Source organism: Drosophila miranda (assembly GCF_003369915.1).
Source record: "Drosophila miranda strain MSH22 chromosome Y unlocalized genomic scaffold, D.miranda_PacBio2.1 Contig_Y2_pilon, whole genome shotgun sequence".
NCBI lineage: Eukaryota > Metazoa > Arthropoda > Insecta > Diptera > Drosophilidae > Drosophila > Drosophila miranda.
Window position 1 is genome coordinate 18,944,992 of NW_022881614.1, and position 25,498 is coordinate 18,970,489.

General features: G+C 48.2%; 1 pseudogene; it reads right to left on the reverse strand.

The window, feature by feature from the left end:
- Nucleotides 1–611: 611 nt before the first annotated feature.
- LOC117192896 overlaps nucleotides 612–25,498 on the reverse strand; it is a 40,142-nt pseudogene continuing 15,255 nt past the window's right edge.

A 25,498-nucleotide genomic window follows, 5' to 3' on the forward strand; every position in this document is an offset into this window, starting at 1 on the left:
CTAGCTTCATGAACTTCATGGTTCACATTCTCTATCATATCATACATCATGTTAAATAACTGAACAAACGATTCTTAACTTGGCAGTCGACTTGTGGCCCAGCCATAGCTATGTGCACACAGCTGCTTACAGCTATCATAATAATATTAATAATGTTTTAGGCTCTCCTCTCCTCTACTCTTCTCGCTTATGCATTGCATAGCCACTAAATTCTAGTTCAACGTTGTCAACTCCACTTCACGGATCTAAAGCTTATAGAAAGGCGTAGTAACTACTGCACCACGCTGCACACTTACTGTGCTTGTTGTTGTATGGGTTTATGTGTGTATCTGTGTGAGGCACTCGATAAGGCTGAAGGCACGAACATTACACTTAGTCTAATCTTAACGTATCAAGTACTTGCGGAACGCCACGCTTCAGGGCTGTTCGCTGTCACCTACTCAGCGCCTCCGCAGTCTCCACCCCCATCGACATCGACATGGACATGGAAATCGATCTTAACATCGAGTGATTGGCAATTATTGTTGGATCCGAGCAGCAGCAGCATTGGCGCGCGCGGCCCGTGCTCGTATCAGAAGTTGTATCTGTTGTGACGTCGACGGACGCCTCGTTGTCTGGCGGTTAATGCTGTCTATGCTGCCGGCAGGGGGGTGATCTTCTCGTTGCGTCCCTGTTCCCACCTGGCCACGTAGGTGAGGGGGTAGCAAAGGAAGGCGGACAGCAGGATGAGGCCACCGGCAAAGTAGAATGCCATGTCGTAGCTCTGGGTCGCTTCATACAGGGCGCCTAAAAGTTAGGACGGATCACATTCAGTACATGTCATTAGGAGTGGAGTGGTTAGTGGAAGACGATGACTCACCTGCAATGGGGGTGCCGAAGGTGGCCGCCAGGCCCTGGAAGAGCATAAGGAATCCGTAGGCATTAGTCAGCTTCTCGAGTCCAATCAGTTCGACGGCAATCAGCGATCGCAGCGCCGAGAAGCAGGCAATGCAGACGCCGAATAAGGCGACCGAATAAGGCAAAGATCCATTGGCTGGTGGTATTGATGACCACGCCGCTGAAAATGGTTGCAACGCCGCCGGCGGTCAAGGCGAAGTTGTTCAGCCAAAGTGGCTTGACGGCAGGAAAGGAGCTGATGGAGCCGCAAACGATCCTAGCGAAGGTGTTGACTAGGCCAATGGCAGAAAGTATAGCGGTGCCCTGATCCTGGGTCATTCCCGCGTGGACAGCACGGTCCTGCACGAAGCTGAAGGGCACAAAGAAGCCCATCATTGTCAGGACGCCACTGACTGCCAGGCACATGAAAGACGCGTACTTCAGAAGGCTGGTGTCGAGCATGGTAGCCAGGGTGCGACGCACCGCCTCCGGGCAGATGCGGCATCCCTTCTGCCGGTCCTGCAGCATGTCCTGCTTGGTTGGCAGGCGCGTGACGGACATGTGGTAGGCCAGCGAGGTCTGGGACTGGTATTGCGGGATCCTGGTGAGCGAGCCGGAGAAGAAGATGTCGTCCCTGTACATGGGCCTCGACGAGGATGTGGCCTGTCCGTGATGGCCATCGTTGCCGGCGGCGGCGGCTGCGGCACTCTTGACCAGGTCCTGGGGCCGTCGTCCGGAGACGGTGTGGCGGCGAGCCTGAATGGTCACTGACTTGGCATCAGTTCGGTGCCCTTGCTGCCGCCCGCCGTGACCGAGGGACGACGCTCCAGGTTCATGCCCTTGAAGATCTCCTGGGCGGTGGGGTAGTGGTTGCGCTGCGAAGCGCCCATGTATGTGTTGTGGGCAGAATTGGGCATGGAATAGGCGAAGCGACCCTCGGGCAGCGGCTTGGTGAAGGCCGCCTGGTGGAGCTGGGGCGTGGGGGCCACTGTGTTGCCGTGGCCGTTGAGCTTGCTCTTCTCCTGCTCGTCGCCAGCCTCCTCATTGGTCGCCGACAGGGTGATCGGCTGGATGGGACGGAAGGCCAGACCGAATAGGGCGCAGGACATTACAATGATGCCCTGAATAGCCAGAGTATGGCGCCAGCCCGTCTCAAGCATAGTCTTGGTCAGCGGCGCAAACACAAAAGTGCCCACGCCGGAGCCGCACATGGCGACGCCTGTGGCTAGGGCACGCCACTTCTCGAAGTAGAAGCCAATGATTACCACCGCCGGGATGTAGACCATGCAGAAGCCGATGCCGCCCAGCACGCCGTATATGATAAACAGGAACTCCACGCTGGTGGCGAAGTACGAGAGCCCGAAACAGATGCCAGCAAAGATGGCTCCGGTTATGGTCACTGCGCGGAAGCCGAACCGATTCGCCAGGGCGCTTACAAAGGGACCGGCCATCAGGTAGCATCCACTGAGCAGCGACGAGACAAACGACACGTACGCCTTGCTCACGTGGAACTCTGCCATGAGCTGCTGCTGAATCAGTGGGGAGCAGAAGACTATGCCGTCGATTACGGTGCAGCAAAGGAAGGAGGCCACCATCACCACCCACGCCCAGCCGCTGTCCGGTGGCACCACAACAGCCGCCTCTTCGATTTGCTCCTCATCCTCCTGCTCTTCGTTCTCTGCCTTCTTGATGGCGATGTCCGGCTGCTTGGGCACCAGGGCGCGGGCCGATGTCACCTCGTCCTGTGATTTCGTTTGCTGTGTGGCCATTGCTGAGCTGTGGATGGACAGAGAGAGAGAGGATCAGTAAAGATCTCATAGATATAGCCATCTGCCATATTGCCATATTCGGGTGTTACGCAAATGTTTACCTAATCGAAATGGCAGACGCCGTTGCCGTGGATATAGCTATTTTTAAGTGTCACGTGCTCCGATACCCGCACACAATCGAACAGTTTCGTGCTCTATGCACCTGTCCGTGTATCCACGTAACATATCTGCGAGATAGCCGATAGCCGAAGGTGTGCGGATTGTGGGGGGGGGGGGGGGGGGTATGGCATTGTCGGGATGTCAAACGTCAGGCCAATGCCAGGGCTATACGTGTGTACATATTCCTCTAGCACTCTCGGAGTGCGTCAACAGCCGTTCGGCGATTGTCTTGCCACAACACAAATATGAAATGGAATTTTCAATTATGTATTGTATCCAAATTCATCGGAGGAGTCTCTCAGACTTAAGATCGTTCTGTATGACAGTCACACATAGAGTACATCTCTCGGCATATACTATCTATACTATACTCGTATGTATCTGTCGGAGTAGAGTGTGGGTGGATGGATTTTGCTTTTACTTTTTTTTATTTTTCCACGTCTTGTTTGTCCACCTTCCGTGCATCTTGCGGCTAACAAACTTCTGGCCTTGAGACCTGCCCCGTTGCCTTTATCTAATCTGATCTAATTGTTGGGTCAGCAATTGTTGTAGCAGTAGCTGCCAGCGTAGATCCCGCTGCCAGATCGGCCAGAAAGCTTACAACCACTCTGTAAGCAAGCGCACGATGAGGTATCCAAAATGATCCCCCTGAAATCCCACGAAATGACAGGGCAATCAAAAAGTGTAGTGCCAGTGGCCCCGGGAGTACCCGGATAATACCGTAGATAATAGCAGAGATTGCTGCTGGCCTAAAGGTTTAAAATCAGATAAATGCCGGATAACCGGCTGCTAATCGAGGCAGTGGCAGTGCCGTCTGGGCGTCTGCGCTCCATAAATTAATTGATTACACCTCCATCTTATCGCAGCGGATTTGCCTTTGGGTGCTCTAGATAGAGAGATACTCGTACCTGGCAACGCCCATGGCAGCGGACTGGACCCACCACGTGAGCAGAGCACTCTGATAATTTCGTTTCCTTTATGGCCGAATTTCGGGTATGCCATTGACCAAGCAGAGCCAATTTATGCGATCCCATAAAGTAGCGAGTGCTGCGATAGGCCACACAGAAACAGAAACAGTGGCCGGTAACCCTTGTGGAACTCTTGTTTGTTATGCAATCCAGAAGTGTGGCCCCCCCTCCCCACCCTGTCCAACCCAAGCACCACCTCAAACAAACACACCCATCGAAGCCCGATCCGCGACTCGTATTTCAGATTTTGTTGTTTTCAGTTTCATGCCTAAATGACCTCGTGGCACTGCTGGGATGAGGAAGCACTGCGGCTCGAGGCACGGCATTTGGAGGAAGGGAAGCCCTTCAAGTATCGAACCATAACTGGCTTGCAACAGCCCCCATCCCCCAGACCCCAGACCCCAGCCACAAAGCCATGTCGAAAATGTTTCTTGGGGTACAAATTGGTGCAGGACGCGCCCAGACAAAGTCTTTCCTAAGTTTGCCCTATGGTTGGGGGTATGAATACTATCTTCAGGGGTCTGGGTCTGTCAGCGTTTAATCTATGTCCTGCGGTATAGAAATCGATTTATATTTTTCTTTAATCCGAGCGACCTGATTCCCTTGGGCTTGGTAAGAGTATTCCAGTTTTGATCTACTGAAAATCCTATTCTCCTATTCATTCTCACTCTTTTCTGTTTTGTTTGCTCTGTGGGTTTGGATTTGGCCCCGCATGTGCTGGATGATGTGACACGGCGGCTCCTGGCTCCTGTGACCTCCCGCAGCGAGCAAACAGTGGGTGCCTCCCGCCCATCCATCATCCGTGAATGGCAAAGCATTTGGCAGAGCAGAAGGTGGTGGCCAGTGAATGACCAGGGGGACGGAAGGTCGACAGTTGTCAGCGCCAATTGTGACTCTTGACAGCGTTTAAATTGATGCCCGATGTCGATTGATCTAATAAATGTTATAGGTGGTAATCCGCACATATGGTGTCCAAGTGGAAGGGTAGGGGCAGACACTGAGGAGAGAAAAGGCACACAGTTAGAGAGACAGACAGACAGACCCTTCTCCTTGGGCCAAGCGGTCCTGAAAGGCGGCAAGGTGAGGATCGGCTGGACCATATGTAGGATCCGGGAAAGAGATGGACTCCCAAGGTGCTACCGATGCCTGGAACCCGGGCATATCGCACGGAACTGCAAGAGTACAGTGGACAGGAGTGGCTGCTGCATCAAATGCGGGGAGAAAGCAGCTGGAAAGAAGGAGGTCACGCAGGAGGCAGGCACTAAAAACTGCCCAGCCACGCGAAGCGGGGTCGGCAAAACCAGGACGACATGCAGTTGATTCAACTTAACCTGAATCACTGCAGGGCCGCACAGGATCTCCTGACGCAGACGGTGCGCGAGCTTGGCTCTGAGGTGGCACTCCTCAGCGAACCACATAAAGTGGGCAGCAGCAGCGATTGGGCCACGGACCTTACTGGCAAAGCGGCCCTGTGGCTCTGTGGCGTCGACGCGCCACAATTGCGTGACACCAAGTCGGCAGATGGGTTCGTCCGAGGGTATGTAGGCGGCATATGGTTCTAAAGCTGCTCCCTGGCACCCAACCTCTCACTGGAGACTTTCAGCCGCATTATGGACGAGCTGAGCTGCGATCTGCGAGGACGGAACAACGTCGTAGTCGGAGGCGACTTCAACGCCTGGGCCCTGGAATGGGGGTCCTCCCGTACAAACGCCAGAGGCCGGACGGTGTTGGAGGCTTTTGCCTCTCTGGACGTCGTCCTTCTGAACGAAGGGTCCCAACACACATTCAGCAGGGCTGGTGTAGGGTCGATCATCGATCTCTTCTATGCCAGCAGCACGCTGGCCCGGCACGCCCGATGGAGGATCAGCGACGTATACACTGCCAGCGACCACGAGGCCATACTATGCACCCTGGGCACCCTTGCCCGATCGAGAGGTACCCCGTTCCGGCATGGGAAGGAGTACCGCCAGGACACGCTGAGGGCCCAAGCCTTCGCAAGCGCCCTTGGGAGCTACTCTGCAAACGATGCAGACGGAGCCAACGATATGGCGACCAAATTGGTGGACGCACTTGAAGGCGCCTGCGACCAGAGCATGCTACCGAGAGGGACGTTCCGGAAGCACAAGGATCCGGTTTTCTGGTGGAGCGAAGCGATTGCGGTTCTCCGTAGAACCTGCCACCGGGCCAGAAGGCTGCTCCAGCGAGCCAGAGGCACACCGCGCTTGGCCCGATGCAGCGAGACCTACAAAGCGGCGAGGAAGGATCTGAAGACCGCCATAAGGAACAGCAAGAGGGAATGCTTCCTTAAGCTGTGTGATGCCGCCGAAGAGGACCCCTGGGGAGGCGCGTACAGGATGGTGGTGAAGAGGCTAAACGCGGGCAGCAAAGCCCCAACAGATCCAGAGGCACTGGAGGGAATAGTCAGCGCACTGTTTCCTCGAGGACGGCAGATCCCTAGCTCCCTGCGCTTCGAGCACAGCCCGAGCGACATCTGCGAGGTTACGGTAGCCGAGGTGTTGCAGGCAGGCAGAAACCTGATACCTAGGAAGGCTCCGGGTCCGGATGCGATCCCCAACAGCGCGCTGAAGCTGGCCATGTACGACGGGGTCCTACGGCTCCCGATGCCAGCAAACACTAACCTGGTGGGTTTCGCTGACGACGTCGCAATAGTGGCGGTAGCGAAGGAACTTGCCGCAGTGGAGGAGCTTGCCAACGTCGCCATAAAAGCCGTTGAGGCGTGGCTAGCCGCCGCGGGGCTGGAGCTGGCGGCCCAAAAAACGGAGGCGGTCCTGATATCCAGCCGTAAAGTGGTCGATACCGCCAGAGTGCAGGTTGGTGGGACCGCGATCCAATCGCAGAGGTCCATCAAGTACCTAAGAGTCCTCATCGACACGCGCCTGTCCTTCAAAGAGCATCTGAAATACGTCCACACGAAGGCCGGTGGGACCGCGGGAGCGCTATCCAGGATGCTGCTAAACACCAGAGGGCCAAAGCAAGCAACGAGGAAACTGCTGACGAGCGTCGTGACGTCGCAGATGCTCTACGCCGCACCGGTGTGGGCAGAAGCCGCGAAGGTGAGGAGCTACATGCGAGGAGTGGAGGCAACGTACAGACTGTGCGCCATTAGGATCGCGTGCTCGTTCCGGACCATCTCAGACGAAGCTGCGTTAGTCATTGCCGGGCAAGTTCCGCTCAGGGAGCTGATAAGGGAGAGGAAGGAGATCCATGATGCCATGATGGACAGTGCAGCCGAGGTACGCTCCAAAGCAGAAATTAAGGACGCCGCCAGAAGGACCAGCATAGACAGATGGCAGACTCGATGGGACCACTCCCCCAAAGGCCGATGGACCCACACCCTCATCCCAAGCATAGCATAGCAAGGTTGAAAGGATGCACGGCCAGGTGGATTTCTACCTTACCCAGGCACTGAGCGGACATGGCTGCTTCCGCGGCTACCTCAAGCGCTTCGGCCACGAGACAGAGGACTGGTGCCCCGAGTGTGGCACAGGCATAGAGGAGGACGCTCGCCACGTCCTCTACGACTGCCACAGGTTTTACCTTGAGCGTCAGACATTGGAGACAGCAGCAGGGTCTAGGTTCAGCACCGAGACTCTGGTGCCGCTGATGCTGGCAGACCCGAAGGTGTGGGAAGCGGCCGCGGAGTTCGCCTCTAGCGTGATGCGAACGCTTAGGTCCTTGGAGAGAAGGCGGAAGGAACAGACGGATTAGGTGTCCACGCCACTGCGAAGCAATGGCGTCCCAACAGTACTCTTGACCGTTAAATTAAGTTAAATATAAATTGTATAGTATATATTATAGAGCAAATAAATAAGTATATGAATATAAAACGAGGGGGAACGTTGTGAGTTGCTGCGGACACCGCAACTCTACGGTTTAACCCGATACTAAGTCAGTATGGCTCTCCTCCGGCAGACGCTGCTAATATTAAACGACACGACAAAGAGTGCGTGCGAGAGAGACAGAAAATCAGTCTGAGCGTGACGTCGGGCGCTGCGTAGCCACTGCAAATTGATTTGTTCCTATTGGCTATAAAAATGATCCAGATTCAGCAATCTGATAGATATGGTCATTATCTATGATTCTGCGTTTTTAGTTTTCTCGACTGTGCAATATTGTGGATGCAACAGATTTTCGTCCTTTGTGGGGGCGGAAGGGGGTGGGGCGAAATTCTGAGATATACGTTTTATAGTGAGATCTAACAGAAGTGCGGATACCAAATTTGGTTACTCTAGCCTTAATAGGCTCTGAGATTTGTGGATGCCCCAGATTTTCGTCCTTTGCGGGGGCGGAAGGGGGTGTGGCGAAATTTGGACACGAAACGGTCAAGGTCCGATATCACAGGAGTGTGGATACCAAATTTGGTTGCTCTGGCTCTTATAGGTTCTGAGATCCTTGAACTCATATTTTGCAATTGGCAAAGCCGACCATGAAACCTGTGTGTTAGAGAGAGACAGAGCGAGAAAGAATGAAATTGTTTTCTTGATTCTGGCTATAATAATTATACGATCTGGTTGAGATCTTACATTCTAAAACATATAGTCATCCTCTACGATTCTGCGTTTATGGTTTTATCGTATCTTTAAAAATGTGGATGCCACAGATTTTCGTTTTTTGTGGGGGCGGAAGTGGGCGGGGCGAAGTTTTGAAATATTTTTGTAGCAGTGACAAATCACAGAAGTCTGGATACAAAACATCGTTGCTCTAGCTTTTATAGTCTTTGAGCACTAGGCGCTGAAGGGGACGGACAGACGGACGGACGGACAGACGGACAGACAGACATGGCTCAATCGACTCGGCTATTGATGCTGATCAAGAATATATATACTTTATGGGGTCGGAAACGATTCCTTCTGGACGTTACACACATCCACTTTTACCACAAATCTAATATACCCCAATACTCATTTTGAGTATCGGGTATAAAAAAACGAGGGGCAACGTTGTGAGTTGCTGCGGACACCGCAACTCTACGGTTATACCCGATACTAAGTCAGTATGGCTTTCCTCCGGCAGACGCCGCTAATATTAAACGACACGACAATGAGTGCGTGCGAGAGAGACAGAAAATCAGTCTGAGCGTGACGTCGGGCGCTGCGTAGCCACTGCAAATTGATTTGTTCCTATTGGCTATAAAAATTATCTGATCTGATCCAGATTCAGCAATCTGATAGATATGGTCATTATCTATGATTCTGCGTTTTTAGTTTTCTCGAATGTGCAATATTGCGGATGCAACAGATTTTCGACTTTTGTGTGGGCGGAACGGGGTGGGGCGAAATTTTGAGATACACGTTTTATAGTAAGATCTAACAGGAGTGCGGATACCAAATTTGGTTACTCTAGCCTTAATAGTCTCTGAGATTTTTGAATATCCCCAGATTTTCGTCCTTTGCGGGGGCGGAAGGGGGTGTGGCGCAATTTTGAAACAAACTCGTCTCGGTCCGATATATTAGGAGTGTGGATACCAAATTTGGTTGCTCTAGCTTTTGTAGTCTCTGAGATCTAGGCGCTAATGTTTTACTCTAAGCAAAGCCGCCTATGCTACGTGTGTGTTAGAGAGAGACAGGGCGAGAAAAAATTAAATTGTTTTCTTGATGCTGGCTATAATAATTATACGATCCAATTCAGATTCCGCAGTCTTAAGGATATGGTCATTCTCTACAATTCTACGTTTTTGGTTTTCTCATATCTTTAAAATTGTGGATGCCACAGATTTTCGTCCTTTGTGGGGGCGGAAGTGGGCGGGGCGTAGTTTTGAAATATTTTTGTAGCAGTGACATATCACAGACGTCTGGATCCAAAACATCGTTGCTCTAGCTCTTATAGTCTTTGAGCACTAGGCGCTGAAGGGGACGGACAGACGGACAGATGGACGGACGGACAGACGGACAGACAGACAGGGCTCAATCGACTCGGCTATTGATGCTGATCAAGAATATATATACTTTATGGGGTCGGAAACGATTCCTTCTGGACGTTACACACATCCACTTTTACCACAAATCTAATATACCCCAATACTCATTTTGAGTATCGGGTATAACGAGGGGGAACGTTGTGAGTTGCTGCGGAGACCGCAACTCTACAGTTATACCCGATACTAAGTCAGTATGGCTCTCCTCCGGCAGACGCCGCTAATATTAAACGACACGACAAGGAGTGCGTGCGAGAGAGACAGAAAATCAGTCTGAGCGTGACGTCGGGTGCTGCGTAGCCAGTGCAAATTGATTTGTTCCTTTTGGCTATAAAAATGATCTGATCTGATCCAGATTCAGCAATCTGATATATATGATCATTATCTATGATTCTGCGTTTTTAGTTTTCTCGTATCCTCAATATTGGGGATGCAACAGATTTTCGTCTTTTGTGGGGGCGGAAGGGGGTGGGGCGAAATTTTGAGATATATTGTGTCTCGTTCCGATATATTAGGAGTGTGGATACCAAATTTGGTTGCTCTAGCTTTTGTAGTCTCTGAGATCTAGGCGCTAATGTTTTACTCTAAGCAAAGCCGGCTATGCTACGTGTGTGTTAGAGAGAGACAGGGCGAGAAAAAATGAAATTGTTTTCTTGATTCTGGCTATAATAATTATACGATCTGGTTCAGATTTTGCACTCTAGAAGATATAGTCATCTTCTACGATTCTGCGTTTTTAGTTTTCTCGTATCGTCGAAATTGTGGATGCCACAGATTTTCGCCCTTTGTGTCTGCCTGTGTGTGAGTGTTTGTGTGCCGCACATACATATGTGGCACTATCCCGTCTCTTCATCCATCCATCTGTCATATGTAGTACATGGCTCTTTTATTATACCCGATACTCAAAATGAGTATTGGGGTATTTTAGATTTGTGGTAAAAGTGGATGTGTGTAACGTCCAGAAGGAATCGTTTCCGTGGGACCGCGGGAGCGCTATCCAGGAAGCTGCTAAACACCAGAGGGCCAAAGCAGGCAACGAGGAAACTGCTGACGAGCGTCGTGACGTGGCAGATGCTCTACGCCGCACCGGTGTGGGCAGACGCCGCGAAGGTGAGGAGCTACATGCGAGGAGTGGAGGCAACGTACAGACTGTGCGCCATTAGGATCGCGTGCTCGTGCCGGACCATCTCAGACGAAGCTGCGTTAGTCATTGCCGGGCAAGTTCCGCTCAGGGAGCTGATAAGGGAGAGGAAGGAGATCCATGATGCCATGATGGACAGTGCAGCCGAGGTACGCTACAAAGCAGAAATTAAGGACGCCGCCAGAAGGACCAGCATAGACAGATGGCAGACTCGATGGGACCACTCACCCAAAGGCCGATGGACCCACACCCTCATCCCAAGCATAGCATAGCAAGGTTGAAAGGAAGCACGGCCAGGTGGATTTCTACCTTACCCAGGCACTGAGCGGACATGGCTGCTTCCGCGGCTACCTCAAGCGCTTCGGCCACGAGACAGAGGACTGGTGCCCCGAGTGTGGCACAGGCATAGAGGAGGACGCTCGCCACGTCCTCTTCGACTGCCACAGGTTTAACCTCGAGCGTCAGACATTGGAGACAGCAGCAGGGTCTAGGGTCAGCACCGAGACTCTGGTGCCGCTGATGCTGGCAGACCCGAAGGTGTGGGAAGCGGACGCGAAGTTCACCTCTAGCGTGATGCGAACGCTTAGGTCCTTGGAGAGAAGGCGGAAGGAACAGACGGAGTAGGTGTCCACGCCACTGCGAAGCAATGGCGTCCCAACAGTACTCTTGACCGTTAAATTAAGTTAAATATAAATTGTATAGTATATATTATAGAGCAAATAAATAAGTATATGAATATAAAACGAGGGGGAACGTTGTGAGTTGCTGCGGACACCGCAACTCTACGGTTATACCCGATACTAAGTCAGTATGGCTCTCCTCCGGCAGACGCTGCTAATATTAAACGACACGACAAAGAGTGCGTGCGAGAGAGACAGAAAATCCGTCTGAGCGTGACGTCGGTCGCTGCGTAGCCACTGCAAATTGATTTGTTCCTATTGGCTATATAAATGATCCAGATTCAGCAATCTGATAGATATGGTCATTATCTATGATTCTGCGTTTTTAGTTTTCTCGAATGTGCAATATTGTAGATGCAACAGATTTTCGTCCTTTGTGGGGGCGGAAGGGGGAGGGGCGAAATTCTGAGATATACGTTTTATAGTGAGATCTAACAGAAGTGCGGATACCAAATTTGGTTACTCTAGCCTTAATAGTCTCTGAGATTTGTGGATGCCCCAGATTTTCGTCCTTTGCGGGGGCGGAAGGGGTGTGGCGAAATTTGGACACGAAACGGTCAAGGTCCGATATCACAGGAGTGTGGATACCAAATTTGGTTGCTCTGGCTCTTATAGGTTCTGAGATCCTTGAACTCATATTTTGCAATTGGCAAAACCGACCATGAAACCTGTGTGTTAGAGAGAGACAGAGCGAGAAAGAATGAAATTGTTTTCGTGATTCTGGCTATAATAATTATACGATCTGGTTGAGATCTTACATTCTAAAACATATAGTCATCCTCTACGATTCTGCGTTTTTGGTTTTATCGTATCTTTAAAAATGTGGATGCCACAGATTTTCGTCCTTTGTGGGGGCGGAAGTGGGCGGGGCGAAGTTTCGAAATTTTTTTGTAGCAGTGACAAATCACAGAAGTCTGGATACAAAACATCGTTGCTCTAGCTCTTATAGTCTTTGAGCACTAGGCGCTGAAGGGGACGGACAGACGGACGGACGGACAGACGGACAGACGGACAGACAGACGTGGCTCAATCGACTCGGCTATTGATGCTGATCAAGAATATATATACTTTATGGGGTCGGAAACGATTCCTTCTGGACGTTACACACATCCACTTTTACCACAAATCTAATATACCCCAATACTCATTTTGAGTATCGGGTATAAAAACAGACAGACAGACCGACAAACAAACGGAAGGACGGACAATCAGTCTAAGAGGGAGACGTAGATGTTTTCCTTTCGTCGGGTTTTACTTGAGGCATGGCATGCACATCCGTGACTCCGAGTGCGAGTATATCCAAGTATTTGTATCTTTATCTCTGTCTCCCTTTGAGTCTGCCTGTGTGTGAGTGTTTGTGTGCCGCACATACATATGTGGCACTATCCCGTCTCTTCATCCATCCATCTGTCATATGTAGTACATGGCTCTTTTATTATACCCGATACTCAAAATGAGTATTGGGGTATTTTAGATTTGTGGTAAAAGTGGATGTGTGTAACGTCCAGAAGGAATCGTTTCCGTGGGACCGCGGGAGCGCTATCCAGGATGCTGCTAAACACCAGAGGGCCAAAGCAGGCAACGAGGAAACTGCTGACGAGCGTCGTGACGTGGCAGATGCTCTACGCCGCACCGGTGTGGGCAGAAGCCGCGAAGGTGAGGAGCTACATGCGAGGAGTGGAGGCAACGTACAGACTGTGCGCCATTAGGATCGCGTGCTCGTGCCGGACCATCTCAGACGAAGCTGCGTTAGTCATTGCCGGGCAAGTTCCGCTCAGGGAGCTGATAAGGGAGAGGAAGGAGATCCATGATGCCATGATGGACAGTGCAGCCGAGGTACGCTACAAAGCAGAAATTAAGGACGCCGCCAGAAGGACCAGCATAGACAGATGGCAGACTCGATGGGACCACTCACCCAAAGGCCGATGGACCCACACCCTCATCCCAAGCATAGCATAGCAAGGTTGAAAGGAAGCACGGCCAGGTGGATTTCTACCTTACCCAGGCACTGAGCGGACATGGCTGCTTCCGCGGCTACCTCAAGCGCTTCGGCCACGAGACAGAGGACTGGTGCCCCGAGTGTGGCACAGGCATAGAGGAGGACGCTCGCCACGTCCTCTTCGACTGCCACAGGTTTGACCTCGAGCGTCAGACATTGGAGACAGCAGCAGGGTCTAGGGTCACACCGAGACTCTGGTGCCGCTGATGCTGGCAGACCCGAAGGTGTGGGAAGCGGCCGCGAAGTTCGCCTCTAGCGTGATGCGAACGCTTAGGTCCTTGGAGAGAAGGCGGAAGGAACAGACGGAGTAGGTGTCCACGCCACTGCGAAGCAATGGCGTCCCAACAGTACTCTTGACTGTTAAATTAAGTTAAATATAAATTGTATAGTATATATTATAGAGCAAATAAATAAGTATATGAATATAAAACGAGGGGGAACGTTGTGAGTTGCTGCGGACACCGCAACTCTACGGTTATACCCGATACTAGGTCAGAATGGCTCTCCTCCGGCAGACGCTGCTAATATTAAACGACACGACAAAGAGTGCGTGCGAGAGAGACAGAAAATCAGTCTGAGCGTGACGTCGGTCGCTGCGTAGCCACTGCAAATTGATTTGTTCCTATTGGCTATAAAAATGATCCAGATTCAGCAATCTGATAGATATGGTCATTATCTATGATTCTGCGTTTTTAGTTTTCTCGAATGTGCAATATTGTGGATGCAACAGATTTTCGTCCTTTGTGGGGGAGGAAGGGGGTGGGGCGAAATTCTGAGATATACGTTTTATAGTGAGATCTAACAGAAGTGCGGATACCAAATTTGGTTACTCTAGCCTTAATAGTCTCTGAGATTTGTGGATGCCCCAGATTTTCGTCCTTTGCGGGGGCGGAAGGGGTGTGGCGAAATTTGGACACGAAACGGTCAAGGTCCGATATCACAGGAGTGAGGATACCAAATTTGGTTGCTCTGGCTCTTATAGGTTCTGAGATCCTTGAACTCATATTTTGCAATTGGCAAAACCGACCATGAAACCTGTGTGTTAGAGAGAGACAGAGCGAGAAAGAATGAAATTGTTTTCTTGATTCTGGCTATAATCATTATACGATCTGGTTCAGATTTTGCACCGTAGAAGATATGGTCATCCTCTACGATTCTGCGTTTTTGGTTTTATCGTATCTTTAAAAATGTGGATGCCACAGATTTCGTTCTTTGTGGGGGCGGAAGTGGGCGGGGCGAAGTTTTGAAATATTTTTGTAGCAGTGACATATCACAGATGTCTGGATCCAAAACATCGTTGCTCTAGCTCTTATAGTCTTTGAGCACTAGGCGCTGAAGGGGACGGACGGACGGACGGACGGACGGACGGACGGACGGACGGACGGACAGACGGACAGACAGACAGGGCTCAATCGACTCGGCTATTGATGCTGATCAAGAATATATATACTTTATGGGGTCGGAAACGATTCCTTCTGGACGTTACACACATCCACTTTTACCACAAATCTAATATACCCCAATACTCATTTTGAGTATCGGGTATAACAACGAGGGGGAACGTTGTGAGTTGCTGCGGACACCGCAACTCTACGGTTATACCTGATACTAAGTCAGTATAACTCTCCTCCGGCAGACGCCGCTAATATTAAACGACACGACAAAGAGTGCGTGCGAGGGGGACAGAAAATCAGTCTGAGCGTGATGTCGGGCGCTGCTTAGCCACTGAAAATTGATTTCTTGCTTTTGGCTACAAAAATGATCCGATCTGATCCAGATTCAGCAATCTGATAGATATGGTCATTATCTATGATTCTGCGTTTTTAGTTCTCTCGAATGTGCAATATTGTGAATGCAACAGATTTTCGTCTTTTGTGGGGGCGGAAGGGGGTGGGGCGAAATTCTGAGATATACGTTTTATAGTGAGATCTAACAGAAGTGCGGATACCAAATTTGGTTACTCTAGCCTTAATCGTCTCTGAGATTTGTGGATGCCCCAGATTTTCGTCCTTTGCGGGGGCGGAAGGGGGTGTGGCGAAATTTGGACACGAAACGGTCAAGGTCCGATATCACAGGAGTGAGGATACCAAATTTGGTTGCTCTGGCTCTTATAGGTTCTGAGATCCTTGAACTCATATTTTGCAATTGGCAAAGCCGACCATGAAACCTGTGTGTTAGAGAGAGACAGAGCGAGAAAGAATGAAATTGTTTTCTTGATTCTGGCTATAATAATTATACGATCTGGTTGAGATCTTACATTCTAAAACATATAGTCATCCTCTACGATTCTGCGTTTTTAATTTTATCGTATCCTTAAAAATGTGGATGCCACAGATTTTCGTCCTTTGCGGGGGCGGAAGGGGGTGTGGCGAAATTTTGAAACAAACTCGTCTCGGTCCGATATATTAGGAGTGTGGATACCAAATTTGGTTGCTCTAGCTTTTGTAGTCTTTGAGATCTAGGCGCTAATGTTTTACTCTAAGCAAAGCCGCCTATGCTACGTGTGTGTTAGAGAGAGACAGGGCGAGAAAAAATTAAATTGTTTTCTTGATGCTGGCTATAATAATAATAAGATCCAATTCAGATTCCGCAGTCTTAAAGATATGGTCATTCTCTACAATTCTACGTTTTTGGTTTTCTCATATCTTTAAAATTGTGGATGCCACAGATTTTCGTCCTTTGTGGGGCGGAAGTGGGCGGGGCGAAGTTTTGAAATATTTTTGTAGCAGTGACATATCACAGACGTCTGGATCCAAAACATCGTTGCTCTAGCTCTTATAGTCTTTGAGCACTAGGCGCTGAAGGGGACGGACAGACGGACAGACGGACGGACAGACGGACAGACGTACAGACAGACAGGGCTCAATCGACTCGGCTATTGATGCTGATCAAGAATATATATACTTTATGGGGTCGGAAACGATTCCTTCTGGACGTTACACACATCCACTTTTACCACAAATCTAATATACCCCAATACTAGTGTTGTGTTGCTCATGAGTGAGTGAACAAAAAAGAGTTGTTCACTTAAGTGAGCAACTGAACATGTTCCTTCCAAGTTGTTCTTTGTTGTTCACTTGTTCTTTGTTGTTCACTTGTTCTTTTTTGTTCACTTGTTCTTTGTTGTTCACTTGTTCATTTTTACTCACTTGTTCATTTTTACTCACTTGTTCTCTACTCACTTTTTGCGCAATTTTGCTCCTCAAAGGGCATTTTGCGATCTGGCAGCTTTGCTCATATTTGCGTTTACTTCACACTTTTTATATTACGGGCAAAGCTGTTTACAATTTTGAAAAATTCACTATGTCGCTTATTCGGGAGTATAGTGAGATTTGGAACCATTTCGAGGAAGTTGGACGCCAGGAAGCCAAGTGCAAGTATTGCAAATCTATTTTGAGTTGCAAATCTCAAAGCAATTTAAGCCGCCATTTAAAGAGCAAGCACCCGGCGTCTATGGAGCCCGTTATCCGGCAAAACACCGATGGCCCGATTTTTGTGCAAAGTGCGCAACCAAAAATAACAAGCTTTGCTGAAAGGCCTGTACCAGCGAGCAAAGGGCAGCAGATTGATCTGCAACTTGTACGGATGATCGCCAAGGGTCATCACGCCTTGCGCTTGGTCGAAGAACCAGAATTTAAAAAATTTATTCACGATGTGTCGCACGCCCCAAACTATAAGCTTCCGACGAGGAAAACATTAACCAGCTCCTTGATTCCCAAAATTCGTGACGAGTACACTGGGACGATAATAGAAGAACTACGTGCGGCTACAGAGGTGTGCTTAACTACAGACGGTTGGACATCTATAACCAACGAAAGTTATCTGGCTGTCACAGTACATTTTATCGATGAGGAATCAACGATGCTGACCTCCTATACAATTGCTTGTCAGGCCTTTGAAGCGTCGCACACTGCTGCGAAACTGTGCAGCTTTTTGGAAAAAATTGTGACTGAATGGGATCTCAAAAACAAAGTCGCAGCAATAGCATCCGATAATGCACACAACATTGCTCTTGCTATTAGAACCGGCAATTGGAGTGATATACGGTGTTTTGCTCATATCCTAAATCTAATTGTCCAAAAAGCTCTAGATAAAATGAGCAGTGTGCGCAGAAAAGCTAAAGCTATAAGCGAATATTTTCATCGCAGCTCATCAGGCTTAAAAAAGCTTAAAGATATGCAAGCGCTGCTTAAGTTGGCTGACCTCAAACTAACACAGGATGTGCCAACACGCTGGAACTCAACGTACAAAATGTTTGAACGGCTGTCTATCCTGAAGGAGGCAGTCGTGGCAGCTCTGTCAACAAGAACAGATTTAATTTTGTCACCAGAAGACTGGGATGTCATTGATGGAGTGCTTCCCGTATTAAAGCCATTTTATGAAGTTACAGAAGAGATCTCAGCTGAAAAAAACGTAACATTGTCAAAAATAATTGCTTTGACTGGATTACTTCAAAGAAAAATGGCTCAAATATATCCAACAGTTAAAAATAACCTAGTTGCCGAAGTAATCAATGAAATCATAAACGAGATGGACGGCAGGTTTAACGATTTCGAGGCTAATATTTTGTATGCGGAGAGCACTGTTCTGGATCCCAGGTTCAAAGGACGCGCATTTAAATCTGCGGAGGCCTTTAAAAAGTCAGTAGCGGATATCAACAAAAAATTGGCTCAAACGATACGGTCACTCCCTGAACCTCCACAAGAAGCTATAAGCAACAAAAAACAAGAAGAGGACACAATATGGGCTGAATTTGATACCACTTTTCAGCAAGTAAGCCAACCCACCAACAATACGGCAGCATCCATAAGAGAAATGGATAAGTACCTGGCTGAGGAGTACATCAGCCGAAAAGATGATCCATTGGTATGGTGGAATCAGCGGAAAGCGCAATACCCGCTACTTTATAACTATATGCTGAAGCGCCTCTGCTTAGTCGCCACCTCAGTGCCATGCGAGCGCATATTTTCAAGTGCAGGCGAAACCATACGTAAAAGGCGCTCCCTTTTAAAGTCAACAACCGTTGAAAATTTAATTTTTTGCATAACAAGATGTAAATCGGAAGTGAGTTCAACCTAATTTGTACTTGATTGCTTGTTTGCTTGATGAACTTTTTTTTCTCTTATAGCGCTAAAATAACGAAAAGTATAAGAATTCCTATGAAAGGATCTCCTTTTTTTTAAGTTAGTATAAGAATTCCTATGAAAGGATCTCCTTATTTTTATGTTAGTATAAGAATTCCTATGAAAGGATCTTGTTTGAGATGCCAAGCTTTTTTGGCACCTATGTGTTTCAAAAATGAAAAGAGATTTCGGGTTAAACTTTATAATTCGTATTTAATCTTAGTGGCTTAGCGGAAGCCGATTGCTTGCTATTGCCAGATAAACCCTATGCGAGATCGATATGCAACCAATGCGCAGAGGGGTTAGCATAGAACTAAACTATAGACGACGGCGTTAGATCAAAGTGATTGCCGAAGTGGCGGCAGCAGATCAAAGTAGTTGCCGAAGTGGCGGCGGCAGAGAGCCCCTTTAGCGGGAGAGCGCAGCAGCTCTGCAGAACGTCAACGTTTTACAACATAGGCGGCTCTCTCTGCTCATACAATAATAATGTTAAAGTTACGGTTATTCTTCAGCGGCTGGCCCGAACAGATCTCCTTATTTTTAAGTTAGTATAAGAATTCCTATGAAAGGAAATTGTGGAGATAATGTTTTTTATCCCCAATCGGCCGACTAATTATTTCGAATTAAATAAAACTCGGCGCAGAAATAAAATTACGATATGTTCTTTAATGCGTGACATCCAAATTGCAAGTGTGGCTTGCCTGCCCTTTGTATTGCGGCTCCGATCGCTAAGCGCAGCTTCGCTCGGCCGACGTCGGTAGGCAGACGCAAAGCGGAGATAGCGAAGAGCGAGCTGGCAGAGAGCGTTTAGCAGGGCAAGCAAGCGCAGAGCTTTAACAAACAAATGAGTGACATAGACATAAGTAACAAACAAAATAAGCGGCTTAGGGCCAAGAATTAGGTGCTATTTGGCAAGCAGCTAATCGGCTGGGTTCTGCTCCGAACATTCACCCCCCGTTGGAAGGCAAAGGCTTTCAACAGATCCATCCTGAAGGGGCAGAACCGCTATTTTTCCAACGGCCCTCTTGAAGATGCTTGCTTGGGCGCAGCTGGCGGCTACGCTGGGATGATCGTCGAACGCAGCAACCGGCGCTTCTTTACGAAGGCGGCTTGTCGTGATTACGTCTTGATCATCGGGAACCTCTGTAATTGTATAGAATGGCAGGAAATTTGGCAATGTAGAAATTGTTGAAAGTTGAATTTCATTTAGCGTGGATATGTAGGTTTTTAATATATGGAAAAGTTCGCGCTGCAGTTCCTGATTCTCCGATCGCAGTTTTTCCACTTGCACCTGGCACTCGAGCAGCTGCTTCCTGCATTGCTGCTCTAAGTTTTGGTAATCCAGCGTTGTGGGTCGAAAATCGTCAATAGAGATGCACGAGGAATTTTCAAAAGCGGCTAAAGCTGCACGCTTATTCTCCGAGCTATCAATGCTTCCTGATACTATCCAACCAAGTTTTGTCTCCTGCAATGTTGGCAATTGGGCTGATAGTCGAATCTGTCCGACGCACATTAAATCGAAGAACAAACCAGAACCTATCATTAGATCGATACGTTGGGGCTTGGAGAAATTAGGATCAGCTAGTTTTAGATTATTCGGCATTGGCCAATCCTTTGCGTCTACGCCGAAGTTAGGCTGCATTTCCGTAATTGAGTTGGTGACAATTGCAGCGAAGGAAGCTCGATAGCTTGCGTCCTGGGATTGTACAACTATATGTACAGACTTGCTCGAAGGTAGAATGGAATCTCCGATTCCAGAGATGTGAACATAAGACGAGCGATGATCCAACTGCAACTGATCAGCAAGTCTAGATGTTACAAAGTTTGCCTGTGATGCAGAATCCAAAATGGCACGACATGGGATAAGTGCTCCATAACGATCTGTTACATGGATGAGGGCAGTAGGTAGCAACACGTTCTGGCTAGGCTGAGATTTCTGGATCGAGGGGGGAGGGCTGGAACACCCGCTTGCTAGAAGCACAGTCGCGGCCTCTTGCTGGATCGATTCCTCGGCCGGGGAAGAGGAAGATGAAGCACCAGTTCCCGATGGAATGTGGAGTAGCGTGTGATGTTTGGCCTGGCAATGCCTGCAAAGTCCTGACCTGCACCTCTGCAATTCATGGCCTTTGTTGAGGCAGTTCAAACACAAGCGGCTCTTCTTTGCTTCTTTGTATCGTTCAAACGCAGAGAGATTCAGGAATGCCTGACATCTAGATATGTAATGCTCGGAGGAATTGCAATGGTTACATATGGGGTTAGGATGGTCGTTACTGGAGGTGATAAGGGTGACAGGTTTGTCTTCTCCCACCTGTTGACTAGGACTTGTTGCCATGGCTGATCCTCGGGTATAACCGTAGAGTTGCGGTGTCCGCAGCAACTCACAACGTTCCCCCTCGTTTTTAGTTATAAATGTTTGATTAATATTGAAATGTAACGTATTTTATTTGTGTAAAAGTCTGTGGTGCTTAGGGTTCTGTGCATTAATAGTGAACAACTGAGCATGTCAGCAACTGAGCAAGTGAGCAACTGAGCAACTGAGCAAGTGAGCAACTGAGCAAGTGAACAACTGAGCAAGTGAACAAGTGAGTAACTAAGCAATCTAAGAGAGCAAGTGAGCAAGTGAGCAATATGAGTGAGTTGACTCACATACTAAAAAAGAACAAGTGAACATGTTCACCAAAATGAGCAATGTTTACCCAACACTACCCAATACTCATTTTGAGTATCGGGTATAACGAGGGGGAACGTTGTGAGTTGCTGCGGAGACCGCAACTCTACAGTTATACCCGATACTAAGTCAGTATGGCTCTCCTCCGGCAGACGCCGCTAATATTAAACGACACGACAAGGAGTGCGTGCGAGAGAGACAGAAAATCAGTCTGAGCGTGACGTCGGGTGCTGCGTAGCCAGTGCAAATTGATTTGTTCCTTTTGGCTATAAAAATGATCTGATCTGATCCAGATTCAGCAATCTGATAGATATGATTATTATCTATGATTCTGCGTTTTTAGTTTTCTCGTATCCTCAATATTGTGGATGCCACAGATTTTCGTCCTTTGTGGGGGCGGAAAGGGGTGGGGCGAAGTTTTGAAATATTTTTGTAGCAGTGACATATCACAGAAGTCTGGATCCAAAACATCGTTGCTCTAGCTCTTATAGTCTTTGAGCACTAGGCGCTGAAGAGGACGGACGGACGGACAGACAGACAGGGCTCAATCGACTCGGCTATTGATGCTGATCAAGAATATATATACTTTATGGGGTCGGAAACGATTCCTTCTGGACGTTACACACATCCACTTTTACCACAAATCTAATATACCCCAATACTCATTTTGAGTATCGGGTATAAAGACAGACAGACAGACCGACAAACAAACGGAAGGACGGACAATCAGTCTAAGAGGGAGACGTAGATGTTTTCCTTTCGTCGGGTTTTACTTGAGGCATGGCATGCACATCCGTGGTTTTCTGAATTGGCACTACAGTTATACCCGATACTTAGTCAGTATGGCTCTCCTCCGGCAGACGCCGCTAATATTAAACGACACGACAAAGAGTGCGTGCGAGAGAGACAGAAAATCAGTCTGAGCGTGACGTCGGGCGCTGCGTAGCCAGTGCAAATTGATTTGTTCCTTTTGGGTATAAAAATGATCTGATCTGATCCAGTTTCAGCAGTCTGATAGATATGGTCATTATCTATGATTCTGCGTTTTTAGTTTTCTCGAATGTGAAATATTGTGGATGCAACAGATTTTCTTCCTTTGTGGGGGCGGAAGGGGGTGGGGCGAAATTCTGAGATATGCGTTTTATAGTGAAATCTAACAGAAGTGCGGATACCAAATTTGGTTAATCTAGCTTTAATAGTCTCTGAGATTTGTGGATGCCCCAGATTTTCGTCCTTTGCGGGGCGGAAGGGGGTGTGGCGAAATTTGGACACGAAACGGTCAAGGTCCGATATCACAGGAGTGTGGATACCAAATTTGGTTGCTATGGCTCCTATAGGTTCTGAGATCCTTGAACTCATATTTTGCAATTGGCAAAGCCGACCATGAAACCTGTGTGTTAGAGAGAGACAGAGCGAGAAAAAATGAAATTGTTTTCTTGATTCTGGCTATAATAATTATACGATCTGGTTGAGATTTTACACTCTAGAACATATAGTCATCCTCTACGATTCTGCGTTTTTGGCTTTATCGTATCTTTAAAAATGTGGATGCCACAGATTTTCGTCCTTTGTGGGGGCGGAAGTTGGCGACGCGAAGTTTTGAAATATTTTTGTAGCAGTGACATATCACAGAAGTCTGAATACAAAACATCTTTGCTCTAGCTCTTATAGTCTTTGAGCACTAGGCGCTGAAGGGGACGGACAGACGGACAGACGGACGGACGGACAGACGGACAGACGGACAGGCAGACATGGCTCAATCGACACGGCCATTGATGCTGATCAAGAATATATGTAAGATTAATAATAATGTATCGTTTATTAATAGTGTTTTTCGAAAAAGAGTACAAAGTGTATGATTTAAGATGTGCAATTAATGAGTCTGTTCTTCCGACTTTTTGTTCAACTTTCTGCTTCTACTTCCAACAACCGACTCCCGTATCGATAACCCCTTATCGGTTAGGTCTTTTAAACATCGGTTAAGTCTGGTTATATCGGTTAGGTCTTATCGATGGTATCTTAAGTTCAAATGTTAATTTAGATGGGATAGTGCTAACTGCTTGATACACTGTCCTTTACATTCGGCCCTCCTGCTCATCTTCATCTGTCCCAGATGATAATATATCATCGTTCTCTGAGACAAAACGCCATAGCTTCATATTGTCACTGCTCGTTGCTGTGATATTTGGCCCCTCGACTTGAGCAACCTTTCTGACGTCGTAGCGACCGTTCCGCTTTACCTTGGTGACTTCATATGGGCCTTGATACTCGCTCGCCAACTTGCGTCCTGCGACGAACTGCGTCCTCTTGATCGCGACCATGTCTCCTAGTCTGTAGCCGTGCTCAGGTCGTCGTTTTTTATCATAATAGCGCTTGTACACCTCTTGCGCCTTTTCCACGTTTTGTTTCGCTTGGTCACGCAGTTCTTGGCGCTCGTTGTTAAACTGCGTAACCAACTCCTCGTTGAGCACCTCCAATAGTCGACTTTCAGCTTGTCTGTGCATCTTTGTCCCAAACATGACCTCGAATGGCGACGACTTCAACGTAGAATGCACATGCGAATTAATCGCCATCTGGACCTGTGGCACATGCTTGTACCACTTCGTTGACTCCTGAGCTGAGAGCTTTGCGATGATACCCAAAATTGAACGGTTCACCCGCTCAATCTGACCGTTGCCTCTCGCCACACCTGTCGTTGTACACACATGTTCGACTTTGTTCTCGTTGAGAAACTCGCTGAATGCGTTGGATGTAAACGCTGCTCCTCTGTCGCTGACTATGCGCTGGGGAAAACCAAACACAAATGACCAATCTCTCAGCCTCTTCACAACTTCTTCGTGACCTGTTGACTTAGTTGGGAACAGCCACACAAACTTGGAGAATGCATCTACCACAGCAAAAATGTACTTGTATTGCTTGGCTGTCGCATCCATTGGTCCCAAATGATCAACGTGCAGCGTGTATAGTGGTGTGTCACCCTTGTCAATGCAATGAAGATAGCCTTCTTGTTTGCCCAACTTTTTGCTGAAAATTATACAACTGATACAATTAGTAATCAACTTATTTACTTTCCGTTCAAGGTGCGGAATCCAGTATTGCTGCTGAACTGAGTGCATTGTCTTCGCTGTGGAGAAATGACCAACTTCATGCGATCCTTGAATGATTTCCCTTTCCATCAGCCTTGGAACCACCAATACGTCATTGCCATTTACAGATTTGAAGAGAAGACCTCCTTTAAGCTTGTAGTCTTGATATGGGTGCTGCTTCAGGATCTCAACTGTGGCTTTGATGAAATCGTCATCCTGCTGTGCTTTCTTTATCCGAGCTGTTAGCTCCGTCGTCACGAACATGCATGTCTGCGGAAAACGACTGAGACAGTCCACGTGTCTCATTCTGTCCCCTGGGCGGTGTACTGCTTTGAATGTAAAGTCCTCCATATACAGAATCCACTGGGAAACTTCTCTGGGTATATCTACTTTCGTTGTTGTCTGCTTAAACGCCGCACAGTCAGTGGCAAGATCAAATTTGATCCCCAACAGGTAGTGACGAAACTTCTTGAGTGCGAGGTATGCAGCTTTGACCTCCAAATAGTAACTGTGACGTTTGGACTCGGCTTGTGTAGTCTTTTTACTCCAATATTAAATCGGGTGGAAATTGCCATCAGACTGCTGCAACAGAACTGCTCCGAAACCTTCTTTGGATGCATCCGTGTGGAGTTCCGTTGGCGCTTCTCGTGAGTATAAATGTAATACAGGTGCGATTACAAGCAGATTCTTTAAGGTTTGTAGCGATTGTTGCTCTGCTTCGCCAATGTTGACAACTGCTTCCTTCCTGAGTAGATTCGTGAGCGGCCGGGCAACTTGTGCATAGCCAGGGATGAACTTTCTGAAAAAGCCTGTGAGTCCCAGAAATGCTTGAACTGCTTTAATGTCTTTGGGCGTAGCAAACCGACTGACAGCTGCTGTCTTCTCTTTGCCGGGCCAGATTCTCCCGTCCTCAATGATATGGCCCAGAAAGCTAATGCGTGGCTGCATTAAGCTACATTTCTTCCACTTGATCTTTAGGCCAAACTGCGCAGCTGTCTCCAGGACCAACTTTGTCTTCCTCATGCATACCTCGGGCGACGCGGCGTAAACAATTATGTCGTCCATATAAAGCTGCATAATGTCAAAGTTGATTA